Source organism: Dipodomys merriami, unplaced genomic scaffold (assembly GCF_024711535.1).
Source record: "Dipodomys merriami isolate MVZ:Mamm:240054 unplaced genomic scaffold, mDipMer1.0.p SCAF_10, whole genome shotgun sequence".
NCBI classification, from domain to species: domain Eukaryota; kingdom Metazoa; phylum Chordata; class Mammalia; order Rodentia; family Heteromyidae; genus Dipodomys; species Dipodomys merriami.
The window spans coordinates 37,897,244-37,912,351 of NW_027202271.1; the positions used below are offsets into that span (position 1 = coordinate 37,897,244).

The window sequence follows — 15,108 nt, forward strand, 5'->3', positions numbered from 1 at the left end:
TTTTGAGACTAAGGCTTAGCATAACTGTTGAACCACAGGTCTCTGAAAAGAAGACAATGGACAGCAGTCTGCATTCTACACGTCTCTGAAAAGAAGACAATGGAAAGCAGTCTGCATCCTGGACACTGGAAAGTCTTCCCTCCATAAAATAAGTGCAATGTGGGTGGCTGTTGACACAGTCAGGATTCTAGGCTTTTGTGACATACAGTATCTCTGAGTTACTTCTCAGCAGGCTATTTTTAATTTTGATAATGTGGCATATTTACTGCAATGAAATTAACACAAATGATTGGATTTTCCTCTTTGCACAGAAAAAGAATGGGTGGGTCAGGGGGTTGCCTTCATTTAGTCCTCCATGGCCATAATACATCTATGCTGACAGGCTATTTTGCTTCATAAACTTGTTTATGCAGGTTCTTTAACAATGAAAATGAAATACTAGAATTTTTCACTAGAATGCTTTCAAGTAAGATCAGATGAGCTTGGGTGCTGAATGAATTTGAATAACTCCCTCTACTTGGAGAGAAATTAGTAGATGCTAAAAAAGCAAGTAAAAGTCAAGCCATTTGAGTAAAGATTTGTACAGTATTATATAAATGTATTATATTCAAAGATAAAACTTTTTAAATGTTGGGTTGGTTTTTCAGATTTTAAATAATTTTTTGTAGTTCCTTCTCTACAGAACTATGTATGAGAGAAAGAGAGCCAGACAGACCAAGAGATGGAGAAAGAGAGAAAGACAGAGAAAGAGACTGACAGAGACAGAAAGACATGGAGAGAGAGAGAAAAGAGACAGAGACAGGGACACACACAAAGAGAGGAGAGACAGACAGAGACAGACAGAGAGATACCCTATCTCTTGATATTCTATGGTTTCCCATAGATCCTCCCTTGTTTTTGTTTTTTTCCCCCTCCTGGTCTGCCTCCCTGTCAGTGATGAGTATGAAGGAATTAGATAAAGACAACCTTTCTCTTTTGTTGCTATTTATTCAACACTAAGCAGGCTTTAGCTCATTGTTTATTCTTTATACCTGTACTCATATTCTTCTGAGTAGAAGGTTGCTGTTTTTGGTTTCATTTGGACTTTGAATCTGAGTGGAAGGATTCTTATGCGCTTGTGAAATTGGGGACAAAAACGCTTATCACCCAGGGGTTATTTGATGAACTGTCACCTTGTTTGTTTATTATTTACTTTTCTCCCACTTACAGGATCATCCAGGCAGTCATTTTTGTTCCAAGGATAGAGGATATAGCACCAGATTACTGGAAGGAGTGGAAAGGCAATGGGTAGGCTGGAAAGCAGGGTTAACACAGCAAACAACCTCAGATGGTTTTCTCCAAATTTTGGTCTCAGTTGTTGAAAACAGGGATTGCACTTCCTTTCACGTGCTGTGTCTCTAAGTTGTTTTAACTGGGAGAATTTTCATAATAACAATGCTTTGCAAGTCATAGGGCAGATGCAGACGGATATGAGAATTCTTTGTTTTTCATTTTTAAATTTTATTGTCAATGTGATATACAGAGGAGTTGCAGTTACATAAGTAAGATAGTGAGTACATTTCTTTCGGACTTGTTACACCTCCCTCATTTGTCTCCCACTCCCCCACCCCCAGATATACATATCATTTCCAACATTTTGTCTTGTGAGTATTGCTATTGCATTGGTTTCCCCTTAATATAGCCATATATGTTACCAATTCTCTCAGAAGGCTCGACTATATAGAATGTGCCTCTAGACCTTAAAGAAAATCTTCGTTTTAACCACTTTGACTCGTCATCCTCAGATACTTGCATAGTGTATATATGTATCACTATAGTAGTATACTTGTACACTTTTGTGTACAAGCCTACATAAAAATAAAACAACAATGAGATACAATATGCAAATCTCTTATATTTCTTTTTTTTAATTTAATTTTATTGTCAAGGTGATGTACAGAGGGGTTACATTTACTTATGTAAGATAGTGAGTACATTTCTTTTATTTTGTTGTTTTTTTTTTTTGGTCGGTTGTGGGGCTTGAACTCTGGGCTTGGGTGCTGTCCCTCAGCTCTTCATCTCATGGTGAGCACTCTACCACTTGAGCCACAGCACCACTTCCGGTTTTCTAGTGGCTTATTGGAGATAAGAGTCTCAAGGACTTTCCTGCCTGGGCTGGCTTTGAACTGTGATCCTCAGATCTCAGCCTCCTGAGTAGCTAGGATTACAGGCATGAGCCACCAGCACCCAGCTTTGAGTACATTTCTTGTCAAGCACTGCTACCCTCTCCCTCCTTTTTTTTCCACTTTCCCTCTCCCCCAATGTCCTCCCCCCACTTGCAAGTTGTAAAGTTCACTGCCAATATGTTGTCTTGTGAGTATTACTGTTGCTGTACATTTCTTCTGTATCCTAGTTAATTATCTTGTGTCAACTCCTCTTGTTTAGGACATGGAAACCCTATTTAGGTACTGATTAGCAATTGTTTCTTGGAAATCTTTTTTCTGTGCCTTGGTTTCCTGCTTTACTGCCACAAGCTAAGCTGAAGTTTTAGCCATTAACAGCAGCTGCTTAACTAAAGCCTTTAACTTCCATGTCGAAGTAAAAAAGTGGTTAGGAGACTGGTTTTAGTGTTTGGTCAGGGTCATTTCCAGGCTTCTTTTTTACTCCTTCTCACTCTATGTCCCTCCCTCCCTCCCCCCTCCCCCCTCCCCCTCCTCTCTCTCTCTCTCTCTCTCTCTCTCTCTCTCTCTCTCTCTCTCTCTCTCTCTCTCTCTTCTTTCTTTCTTCCTTCCTTTCTTTCTTTCTTATTAATTTCCCTCTATCTTCAGTTAGACATAACAACATTAATTTCCTTAGTGGAGAACAAGAATTTTATTACTGAATTCTGCCCTGGAGCTTTCTGAGCACCATTGATTTCTCTTTCTCATTAAAAAAAATATTCCAGACAATTTGGAGAGAGATTTCAGAAAATAGCTGAGGTTATATTTTTTATGTTTTCTTTTCCTTCCTTTTTTTTATTTCAACTTCCAGTTAGGAATAATAGAGTGAATAATTGAAGACTTTTGATTTAGGAAGGAAGGAAAGTGATTTGCTCTACCTTCCTTGAACTGTTTGCTTCTCTGAAAGACAAAGCAATGTGTAAGATTCATCCACACTTGTGTTAAAAAAGACAAACCCAGCATTACCTTAAAGGCTGTTTTAGGGCTAAGGCTAGGCAATCTCTTGAACTCTAAAGTATTGGATGCCATGCAGTTAGAGCACACTTCCATTTTGTTTTGATTTTATCCAAATTGGAAAATGCTACTGGAAAGAATTTTCCTGTCCTAACCTTAACCATGACCTTTCTTATTCTTTCCCTTGGTATCAGTTATTACAATTTGTAATGCAATATGAACAAACAACTTCCCTTTCTCACGATACTTCCTCCCCAAATCCAAGGAGATAAAACAAACCACACATTAATCCTACAGCCGGATATGAAAATCTAATTTATACTTCGTATTATGGGCTTGCTTTTTACCTTGCCAAATTGCTGGCAGTAAATCTTCTTTATTTACAAGCAAGAAAATTTTTTTTGCAAAAGGTGTTTGACAGAAAGTCTTCTTTGCCTTGATTTGCTTGAAAAAAAAAGGTATGAAATGAGGGTAACCCATAGATATATGTGTATCATTTTATTTTTCTATTTTTGTTGCAGTACTGGGGTTTGAACTCATGATCCTGTGCTTGCTAGGCAAATATGCTGCCATTTGAGCTATACCCCCTCTTTTAGTCCTTTTTTCAGATAAGTTCTCCTGCTTTTTGCCTCGTTCATGCTTCATACTGAAATCCTTCAACTCTTCCCCACCAAGTAGCTGGAATTATAGGTATGCTCTACTACCTGAGCTTACTGATATTTGGACTAAGGCAAGACTATCTTTTCCTTTACTGCTTTATAGCTTTTCCCCCAAGTTCTGCTCAAAGAAGTGACAGTCTTTAAAAATTACATGTTCATGTACGTGCGTGTGCGCATGAGCGCACGCACGCATGCACGCATACACACACACAAGGAGTCTTTAGTTGTACAAAGGGGTTACCATTCAACAAATCAGTTTATAAGAACAATCAGTTTATAAGAAAAATGCATCTTGATCATTATTACCTCTTTCATCATTTTCTTTTTTCTGCTCGTGATCAATGCAGAAAACTAACCTGCCCCGATTACCTGATTCTTGTTTTACTAATACCTTTCCTTTCCGGATTTCTCTGTGTTCTATTTGCTGAGGTTTTCTTCCATTAAGAATCAATAGCTCAGTTCATGTAATATGTAACTATGTATGTGCAAAAGCATTAAAAAAATCCAAAGGAACACCTTACCTTCTTGCATCCTTGTTCAAATGAATTATAAAAAGTAGTGAGAATATGTGGGCTGCATACAATTTGCACTTTTATCTAGACAGATGAATGGTTACCCTCCCCCACTGAAAGAATACTATTGGGCAGTAATGGGAAGGTGTGAAAGTAAAAGTATATTAGATATTGCCAGGGAATTCTTGTGGCTCTCACAGAATTTGCAAATGAGGATTCCTTGATTCCTTTTATTGCAATCATTTTATTACTGTTGATACAGATACCAGTGGTGCTGAATTAATTTCCTCCTATTTGTATCTGCAGCTGGTATTTTGTATAAAGTGTATAGGTTTGTATAAAGTGTAAATTTTGGGTGGGAGGAATGAGCATCTGCATCATTTTGAAGTTTTCTTTATAAACTGTCATGCATACCTATTTTCTTATTACAACCTAGAGAAAATGAAAAAAAAATGCTTAATTTATCTTTCCCATGAAGTACAAGCCTGTTAAATAGTAATTTGTGCTTCTGTCTAACATTGCTATGTTTGTTCAATGAGCTTTATCAGCCAGCTTCTTCTAACAAATGTTGTGTTATACTTGGGGAGTGGAGTTGTCACATTCAGTTATTATACTCTGTGGGAATGGGTAAATTGTTTTCATATTTATATACTCATTATTTATCGACAAAGAAGCATTTTTGTCATTTTCTGTATTTCACAGTTTAATTTTCCTGCTATAGTTAATTTTAGATGGTGTGAGTAGAATTAGATGGCAATGGGGAATTATTTATGAAATATTATTGAACTTCTTTCCTGAACTGCATTGCATTTTATATGCCACAGCTTCTTTGCTGATTTTACTATTTCTGAATTGAAAAAAGATGTGTAGGATTTTTATTCTTAAAGGAGTTGAATTATATAGGATCTATTTTATATCTAAATGAGTTGGCTTTCCCCCTCCTACTCCCTCCTCCCAGTGGTAGGCTGGGTTTTATTTCTCAAAAGCATCATCTAAATTACTTTTTGACCTAACTCATCTCATCATATTAATATGGGTTTCATTTTTTGTAATTCTTTCCTCCCTCCCTCCCTCCCTCCCTCCCTCCTTCCCTCCCTCCCTCCTTCTCTTCCTCCCTCCCTCCCTCCTTCTCTTCCTCCCTCCCTCCCTTCCTCACCTCCCTCCCTCCTTCTCTTCCTCCCTCCCTCCCTTCCTCACCTCCCTCCCTCCCTCCCTCCCTCCCTCCCTCCCTCCCTCCCTCCCTCCCTCCCTTCCTTCCTTCCTTCCTTCCTTCCTTCCTTCCTTCCTTCCTTCTTTCCTTCCTTCCTTCCTTCCTCCCTTCCACCCTCCCTCCCTCCCCCCACCCTCCCTACCTCCATCCTCCTCCATCCCCCTACCCCCCCCCCCCTCCCCTTGCCCCCTCTTTCTTTTTCTTTGTCTAAGACCAGGACTGGATACCTACTGCTCTTGCTCATTGACTAGCTCTCTACCAACTGAAAAACTTCTCTAATCCCTTAGTTTCTGTACTTTTCTTAGCTGAATTTAAAAATACTTTTAGATGTTAAATTTCCTTAAACTTCACTTGTTCTTCACTGATCATGTACCTCCTTTCTTAAGAAAGGAATAATGTTGTTTCCAAAGTTAATACCTTAGTGTGAGATAGAAATATACAGTGGACCCATTGCAACAATGAGATGTACAAGACGTTATGTCAAAAATGAACTTTACAGCCGGGCGCTGGTGGCTCACGCCTGTAATCCTAGCTACTCAGGAGGCTGAGATGTGAGAATCGCGGTTCAAAGCCAGCCCGGGCAGGAGAGACTGTGAGACTCCTATCTCCAATAAACCACCAGAAAACCGGAAGTGGCGCTGTAGCTCAAGTGGTAGAGCGCTCGCCTTGAGTTGAAGAGCTGAGGGACAGCGCCCAGGCCCAGAGTTCAAGCCCCACTACCAACAACAACAAAAAAAGAATGAACTTTACAACTTGGGTGGGGCGGAGGGGGGGGAGAGGAGGGGGTCTGGGGGAGAAGGGGGTGGGGGGGAGATGGAAAGGGATGGTAAGGGGAAACAAAGGAGTAGGCAACAATGCTTGATAAGAAATGCACTCATTACCTTGCCCATGTAATTGTAACCCCTCTGTATGGTATTTTCACAATAATAAAAAAAAAGAAATAGACTTTTCAGTGTCCCAATGTAAGGTCGGCTCCTGGATGGCTAGCAGATTCCACCCTCCTCACAGCAAAGTCTCCACCCAGTACCTGCATTACCTAGGCAACTGGGACACCTGGAAGAGGTCAAGTCTGCATCTGGTGAGGTCACATCAGATGTGGCCACACCTTTCTCAGCCCATACCCTACATAAGGCCTAGTGCAGGCCCAGCTGCTCTCTCGCTGCTCTTTTCTAGCTCTCGCTGCTCTCGGCTCTCTCTCTGTTTTCTCTGTTCTCTCTCTCTGCTCTCTCTGTTCTCTCTCTCTGCTCTCTCTCTGCCCTCTCTCTGTTCTTTTCTACCACTCTTGACTCTCTGCTCTCTGGCTGCTCTTTTCTAGCTCTCTGCTCTTCTCTAGCTCTTTTCTAGCTCTCTCTGCTCTTTTCTGGTTCTCTCTCTGCTCTTTTCTAGCTCTTTTCTCTCTCTTTCCTCTCTCTTTTCCCAGCTCTCTCTCTCTTTCCCAGGCCTTTCCCAGCCACGTGGAGTGCCAACCTTGCCTGGTCCCACTTAAATGACTTCTCTATGAAAAGTCTACTATGTCTTTTTTTTAAAGACATTAAAATTGCTACCAGAATTTAAATACACTTGATATGAGGGATTTATCCTGAAATCAAACAAAATCACCATCAATGAGGTTATTCTGTTAGGTATCATTTTGGACATGACTTTAGACAAAGTGCTTTTTCTTTTAGGTATTAAGTTTATTATAGAAGTACTATCTGGTTACAGGGATGACCAGACTGTACTTTTAATGCTTTATGTAGTTATTTCGAGCACTTCCCTCCAAATCCGATTGAAATATTCAAAAGTCTGACATCACTGAATCTGTATGTAGCTACTAGAGAAATCAAAGTGAAATTGTTCAGATTTATTGAATGCTCATGGGAAGCTGGTTTTGCATTTTTACTGTGATGTTTGGTAGCCTAGGAGCCCCAATAAGAGCACAGTGGGATTGCCTGGCAGGTGACTGGCATTGTTAGTTTTCTGCAAGTCCTCTTATTTTACATATGCCTCTTCACCCCTTTTACAATTTTGTCTTTACAATGAGAGATGCCTAGCTGAGATTGCTTGTTTTTCTCCCCTTCTCAGCCTCTTCCCAGGCCCTTTTCCCATTCTACAACTAATGCCCTATCCTTGACGCTGGGCCTTCAGTCTCACTGGATAATATCTGTTAGAATTATGTCCTTACTGGCTCCTTGTACTCCCCATAAGCAGGCCACTATTTCTGGGGGCTCTCAGCCTATTCCTTGTCTCTTTCCAGAGTGCTGAAGTAAGTTCTAAACCTGGGCAGCTTTTTATACCTCACTTTTGATGAGAAGTCCTGAATTGGCTTCTAAGGGAAAGGCTTTCTGTGTGTCAACAGATGTTCCTACCCCATTTAGGAATTCTCCTTTTAGGTGATAAAACAGTTCATTTTGCCAAGTGGCTTCCTTACATCTTCAGATCTATTCTTCTGTCTTTTAGATGCCAGCTAATGAAATGTGGAATGAAGAAATTAAACATGTTTTCTAATCTTGTGACAGGCAGATGGTAGTAGGCAGGGCTTTGCTATGTAATCAGGATCATTCAGAATTATCAGGGGAAAAGAATTTCAGCCTGTGGACACTGAGTTTATCATAAGAGTGAAGAGTAGTAAGGCTGGGAAGAGTAGTTGCTCAGTTGTGGAGTGCTTGCCTAGCATGCATGCCTGTCCCTAAGTTCAAGCCCCAGGACTGGCAAAAATAAAAATAAAAAAAGAGTGACAAGTAGGCTTAAATATATTACAATGTTCAAAAATATATAAAATGGAAAGTAATTAGATACAACAACTCTGTGATTAACACGAACAGTACACAGATTCATTAAACCAAGTTTCCTTTTCCATCTAGTACTAACAGTATTTAATTTGAAGTGAAATGTCATTCTTGATTCAAAATTACATAGAAATACAATCTTTCTACCGCAATATGCAAACAGTTCTGGTTTTGGATCACCTAGAGACATACAGTGTGGTGGATGAAGGCTAGGCATCCACAGAAGCATATGCTGTTCATGCGATAGAAAGAATCCTGACTAATGGCCATCTGATTCATCTTTCTGCCTTTGGATATTACCTTGAATCTGTTCTAAGAAGTAAGAATAGAGAGAATATATGTGTCATACTTTATACTTAAAATGTGCTTCCTGTGTCCTGTTGTATTTGATTTTCACGTCTAACTTGTGAAGTAGCAGCTTAGAAAAGATGAGAAAACTTCCTGAGAGTGTGCTGTGAGGCGTCTAGACCTGTGTCTCAGAAGTTAGGCACAAGGCTTTGACTAATTGTGTCTTGGTGGGTTAGGCCTATAGGACCTTAGGCTATGGTCTCTCCCAGTTTGGGAGACTCCAGACTTGCATTTTCTTATCTATTTTGATTTGTTTTGTTTTTGGTTTAGAAATGTTATTTGATTGCACTTCACTTCTTTTTTCTTCTTCTAAAATCCCTCTAGAACAAAGGCATATTAATTTTCCTTGGAAAAAGTAAATGGTCGCACCCAGCGTGTTTGACAAACTTCATTTCCTTGTCTCTGTTTTCTTCATATATTTGGAACAGCGTTGAGTAATTGCTAGTGAGCATCCATTAATCCCTGTTGGTTGAATGAGTTCGTTCATAGCTCTGGAGTGATGTTAACAGGGTGAGCATCATCATCGGCTTCTGTACTAAAGGACCAGATGCTCTGCTCTCTACAAGGCACTCAATAAATGTGGCCAAAGAAGCAACATCCTGGGTGTGCATTGCTTCTGCCCTGGAGAGGGAAGCCTTCTCAAGAAGACTTCCAGTGATCAAGTTGCATTCTTTCCCAGTTGAGATATTTTCTGATGGAAAGACTACAAATTGACAAAAAAAAAAAAAATAAAAATAAACCTATCATATAAGAGTTTTATTTGATAGAAGACACATTCAGGAAAAGACATGTGTCTGTGCTATAGAAAGAAGATAGTCTTGGAAATGTTCATTGCAGCAGAGGCTTTTTTTTTTGGGGGGGGGGGGTCCGGTCGTGGGGCCTGAACTCTGGGCCTGGGCGCTGTCCCTCAGCTCTTCAGCTCAAGGCTAGTGCTCTACCACTTGAGCCACAGCGCCACTTCCGGCTTTTTTCTTTTTACTTATGTGGTGCTGAGGAATTGAACCTAGGGCCTCATGCATGCAAGGCAAGCGCTCTACCACTGAGCCATCTTCCCAGCCCCAGCAGAGGCTTTTTCTTCTGAAGTACACATTTGCTAAGAAGAAAAGTTTTTGTACCACACCTTCCAGTTTATCTTGGTAGTAGGTCTGATTCTTCTGTCTGCAAGTATGTGCCTGCCTTAAATTTGAATATCTGTACGTATTCTAGAAAGTATCATGTCTTTGTGTTTTCTATGTGATTTTGGATTAGTGACTAGCTACTTCAATTAAATAGTATGTTGCCATACTATATGCTTTGTGCTTTGCTTTATTTTTATTTATTTATTTGTTTGTTTTTGTCTGTTGTGGAGCCTGAACTCTGGGCCAGGGTGCTGTCCCTCAGCTCTTCAGCTCAAGGCTAGCGCTCTCCCACTTGAGCCACAGTGCCACTTCTGGCTTTTTCTGCTTATGTGGTGCTGAGGAATCAAACCCAGGGCCTCATGCATACAGGGCAAGCTCTCTACCACTGAGCTACCTTCCCAGCCCCTTTGCTTTATTTTCTATTTTGACCAGGAATGTTCTTTTTTAAAATTATTTTTTATTATTAATACGTTTTTTAAATTGTGAAAATACCATACAGAGGGGTTATAATTACATTACAAGGTAATGAGTACATTTCCTATCCAGCATTGTTGTCTCCTCCTTTGTTTCCCCTTACCATCACTGCCCTCCCATCTCCCCTTCCGGCTAATGTTATAAAGTTCGTTTTTCGACATAACGTCTTGTACATCTTATTGTTGCAATGGGTCCACCTGTACCCCTATTTAAACAAATTTTTTCCCTTCTCCTCCCCAAATTTTACCAACATCAAATACAGTGAAAACAGGGGTTATACCGTGGGGGAGGGACATACAAAGCAACAACAAAAAAATCATCGTATAAATATGTTAGAGACAATAGTGAGAAAGAAAAACCATTTGAGTCCTTATCTTGGGGTTCATTTCGCCTAACATTAACTTATCTGACCATTTCTGCTTGTCTCAGACATATACTAGTTATTGCAAATAAAGGAAACTATGGGACCTATGTTTCTTTGGGCCTGGCTTACTTCACTTAATGTAATTTTTTCCTTTCTTACCAAACTGCTTGGTAAATTCCTACAGAAGCAAGAATGGCTGGCTAAATGCACTGGTTAGAGAAGAAACAGGTTTGAGTTGAAGTCTGTCTGCTGTCATTTGCCCAATGTCTATCCACTTTTTTTAATATACTTTTTTAGTGTAAAAATTCTGTACAGAGGGGTTACGGTTACATGAGCAAGGTAATGAGTACCTTTCCTACCAAGCATTGTTACCTCCTACTTTGTTTTTCCCCTACCATCCCTTCCCTTTTAATCTGACTTTTATTATTTAAAAAGATACATTAGCATCTCTGTAAAGGTTCAATGATGTGATCTGTGTAAACTATCTTTCAAATTCTATCAAAAATTGAATTTGACAATTTTTTCTTGAGGTGTTTTTCTCTTTTCCCTCTCCTTTCCTTTCCCTTTCCCCTTCTTTTCCCTCTCCTTTCCTTTCCTTACTTTTCTTTTCCTTTCCTTTTCCTTTTCCTTTTCTTTCCCTTACTTTTTTTCCTTTTCCTTTCTTTCTTTCCTTTTTCTTCCTGCTGCTTTCCTTTTATTTTTCTCTTCTTTCCTTCCTCCAGCTTTTTCTCTCTCTCTTTCTCTTTCAGTGTAGCCCAGATTGTTTTTTGACTCATAATCTCTTACCTTAGTCTCTCAAATGCTGAATTATAGATATGTCCTGCCACAACTGGCTTAAGATGTTTTCTGATGGGAAGACTACAAAAGCATAAATTTAGACAACATAAAATTATTTAAAATGCCTACTTCATTGGCATTAAGTATCATCATGCTGTTTGAACAGCTGTCCTATCTGTCTAGTTCCAGACATCTCAAGAACCACAAAGGAGACCCTATATCCATTGAGTAGTCACTTGCCTTTCTTTCTTTTCCCCTCACTTTTATTTTATATTCTTTATATGATGAAAGTCAGGGGGTGAATTGACTCATATCCATATTTAATTATATGATACATAATTATATAAAGACACATCCATAGTACTTGCCACATAATATGTTTGTAATTAAAGTTTAAGTAAAGTGTGTTGAAGATCTAAGTGAGAGGAAATAATATGACTAATTTTTACCAGATGAAATTAACATGTGTTGTATAAATGACTTTTGATAGAATGGATATACATATGACCCTTTTTATAGACTATACATATAATAGAATTGATATATACTCAACTATTATATTTTTATAATGTAATACAATTTATATGAAAGCAACATGCTTAATGGTTCTGAATAATTTCCATGCTCATTGACTAGGTGTTTGTAAAGGAGTAGATTATTATTTACTGTTTTCTTTCACTTTCTGTATCTGTAGCTCTTATGGACTCAAAATAGTATTTTAAAGTTTATAAACTATATATTTTAGTATTATTATTTGCAATGGTTGACTGAATATTTTCAAAATAAAACCCCCAGTTTTATAGGTAGGTAGTTGTACTTTGAAAGTACTAAGTTCTAGAAAGCATTATTAAGTGGATGTTGATTTAATTTTCCAGTGACACAATACAAACGTGATTTATCCCTAATATTTATATGCAGAAGAACATGCTTTCATTCTAAATGTCTAAATTAGTTTTACTATCTCAAATGATTTAACTTTATAAGTATTAGTTATAATAAGGAATTAATAGCATAAGCATTTGAAGAATTTTCCAGTGCTGAATTCCTGTGGTAGTTGGAAATGACTTAGGAGTCAGTGATGTGGCATGGGGTTAGAAAGTTTTTGGTTTTTTTTTTTCTTCTAGTTGGCACAGTGTAGCTCATTAGCATCTTTCAAACCCGAATGCTGTTTTGTTGCAGACAGATTTATTACACTGTCTTTTTCTCCAATTCACTGCAGCGTGTGAAGTGTGAAGGCTCAGTTGGAACAAACAAAAGAGATATATAACCCTTGAACCAATTAGCATAGCTTACAATGTTCTTAATAGGCTTACCTACTGTATATGAGACTTGGGAAAATGACTTAACTTTGATACTTCCCTGATCCCTTGGGATGGTTTTCAAAGTCAGCTGCTTTCTATCCACAAAGTAAACGGCACATATTTGATTTTCAGCTTTCACATGGAAAACCTTTAGAATCTGATGTGGCTCTAGGGTCTGTAGTCACTCTCCTGGTTGTTCACATATTTACACAAGCCTGTTGATGCATGAGAACAGGGCAAATGTGACTTGGTTCTGGGACTACTCTTTGGTCCTTAGCCTTCTTGTGGGACAGGGCACAGGCCTGCAATTTGTTCAGCTAGTGCCGATTCCTGGGGTGCACTCCTTCCTTCTAACCCCTCCCTGTGGCCTTTGTTCTCTCTCTTTTCACTGCTTGTCCTTGAAATTTGGTTCATCTTTTGTTCTTGAAAGATAATAAATGATACCCATTCTCTGCTTCCCCCCTAATCCACCCACTGAAGGAGGAACTTGTGTTGGGAGAAATAAATTAAGACATATTGTCAATGACATCTCAGAAGGCAGGCCAAGCCCTGCGTTACATATCTAAAGAATTTTGATTCCACGGGCAAGCGGATTGTACCTCATGTGAATTTTACTGCCTTGCATCTTATGTAAAGCATCTTATTGTTTTCTTCAGTGTAAGGTCAAGATGTGACTGACTTTCATAAAGGATTCTATCATCAACTATTAAATTGCACTATCCCAATTATCTTCCATCTTGAGAAGGTGAGATTAACCACCTCTTCAAAATACATGAACACATCAAGACAGGGATATATGTCTTGACTGTTTAACCTTAGTGATGGTGCTTAACTGTTCCAAGTTTTAGTTTTGCCAGTCTATAGAAAAGAGAACCATCACAGGTTCCTTATGAATATTCAGATAAAACCACAGGCAATAAATCCTTTCTGCCTCAAACACTCAGGAAGATGTTGCTTCAATTCTAACAGTAACCTTTTGAAAAATTGTAGAGACGACGCTTAGGATCCTAGAAAGCATGCAACAATGTGGACTCGTTCATTCATGACTTACTTGAGGCAGAAGAGGTTGGGAATGAATTATATGGCAGGACAGACTATTCATTCTGCATGTCATGTGGCATGAAAAGCTCTCACATACATCATGATATCATGGTCCTGAATTCAGCCTATTGGCTTCTTAGAGGTAGATATTGGGTCCTTAAATGAATGTTGGTTTTTCCCAGGTACTATGGTGTGCAGGCTTTCCTTTAAAATTAAGGTATTACCTGTGTGCTGGGGTTAAGAGGTGGCAACTTTCAGAAGCCCATGAGGACTGGTTCCTCCTATATGGTTTCTCATCTAGTGAAAGCTGCTCTGGACTTTTTGCCTGCGTCTTGATCGTAGACTTCCCATCCCCCGGTCTTTGACAAAAATAAATTTCTGTTCTTCATTAGTTAATCTCCAGCATATTGTTGTAGCGGCACAAAATAGATGAAGACAACAAACTTATTAGTCGAGATCATAACAGAGATTTTCACTGTTTTGCCTTTTTGTGTTATAGCTAGCTATAGGTTTATGTATTAGTAGCAGTTTTGACCTTTTAGAGGCTATGTACTAAAAGAACACAAGTCTTCTAGACAGCAGACTTTTAGAATGGTGCCGATTATAGTAAGGCACTTAATGAATGTGAGTCAGTGGCCATTTCATGGGTTAGGGCCAAGCAAATGGAGAGGGCATAATGATATAATTACAATTAAGATGATATAATGGAGATGCATATAATGAAGATGGTAGGGACTATATTTTAACCAGTAACTAACTGTTGTAATAGGGAAAGTGTCCAGTGTATGTGAACTTAACTTCAACTTGAATATCTATGGCTAAGTATTAAAAGGAGAAAAAAAATTAAAAACAAGTCAGTACTAAAAGCACATGTATGAGAGGCCACCGGTGAGCTGTTTTTTGAGTTGTTGGGTTTTAATAACGTGGGGTTTGGGTGTTACTGGGAGAAGGGTGTTTGTAGCCAAGACAACCTGGCCAGACTCATTGCAGCCCTATATTTCACTGAAAAGCACTAGGGACTACAGAGAGAAAGAAAATAAATAAGTAAATAAAGCCGGTTACTAAGGCATCGTGAAACAAGGCTGAAGAATGATTTTGTTTGTTGTGTTTGGGGGGGGGGGGTGAGTTTTATAACAGACTGATACACCAGCTACAGGATCTCCTGGTAAAATTGAGCCCTTTGTCTTCCTGTTTAACTAGTGAAAAGTTTCAAGAAAGGCTAGTGGCATTATTCCAGAGTCTATAAGAAGGCATTATTTCTTGTCTTTCCACATATATTTTAACTAATTCACCAGTTTCTTTTATCTTTTGGAGAAGAAAACATTAAAAATAGCTTTAGCCTATGCGAGCAGTTTTATTTAAGTGGTTGGTCTAAAATAACTTG

At 38.9% G+C, this 15,108-nt stretch overlaps 1 protein-coding gene across 1 annotated transcript in view; it reads left to right on the plus strand.

Moving 5' to 3' along the window:
* Tmtc2 (transmembrane O-mannosyltransferase targeting cadherins 2) overlaps positions 1–15,108 on the plus strand; it is a 352,627-nt gene that overhangs the window by 82,756 nt on the left and 254,763 nt on the right. The gene's annotated exons all lie outside the window — the stretch shown is intronic.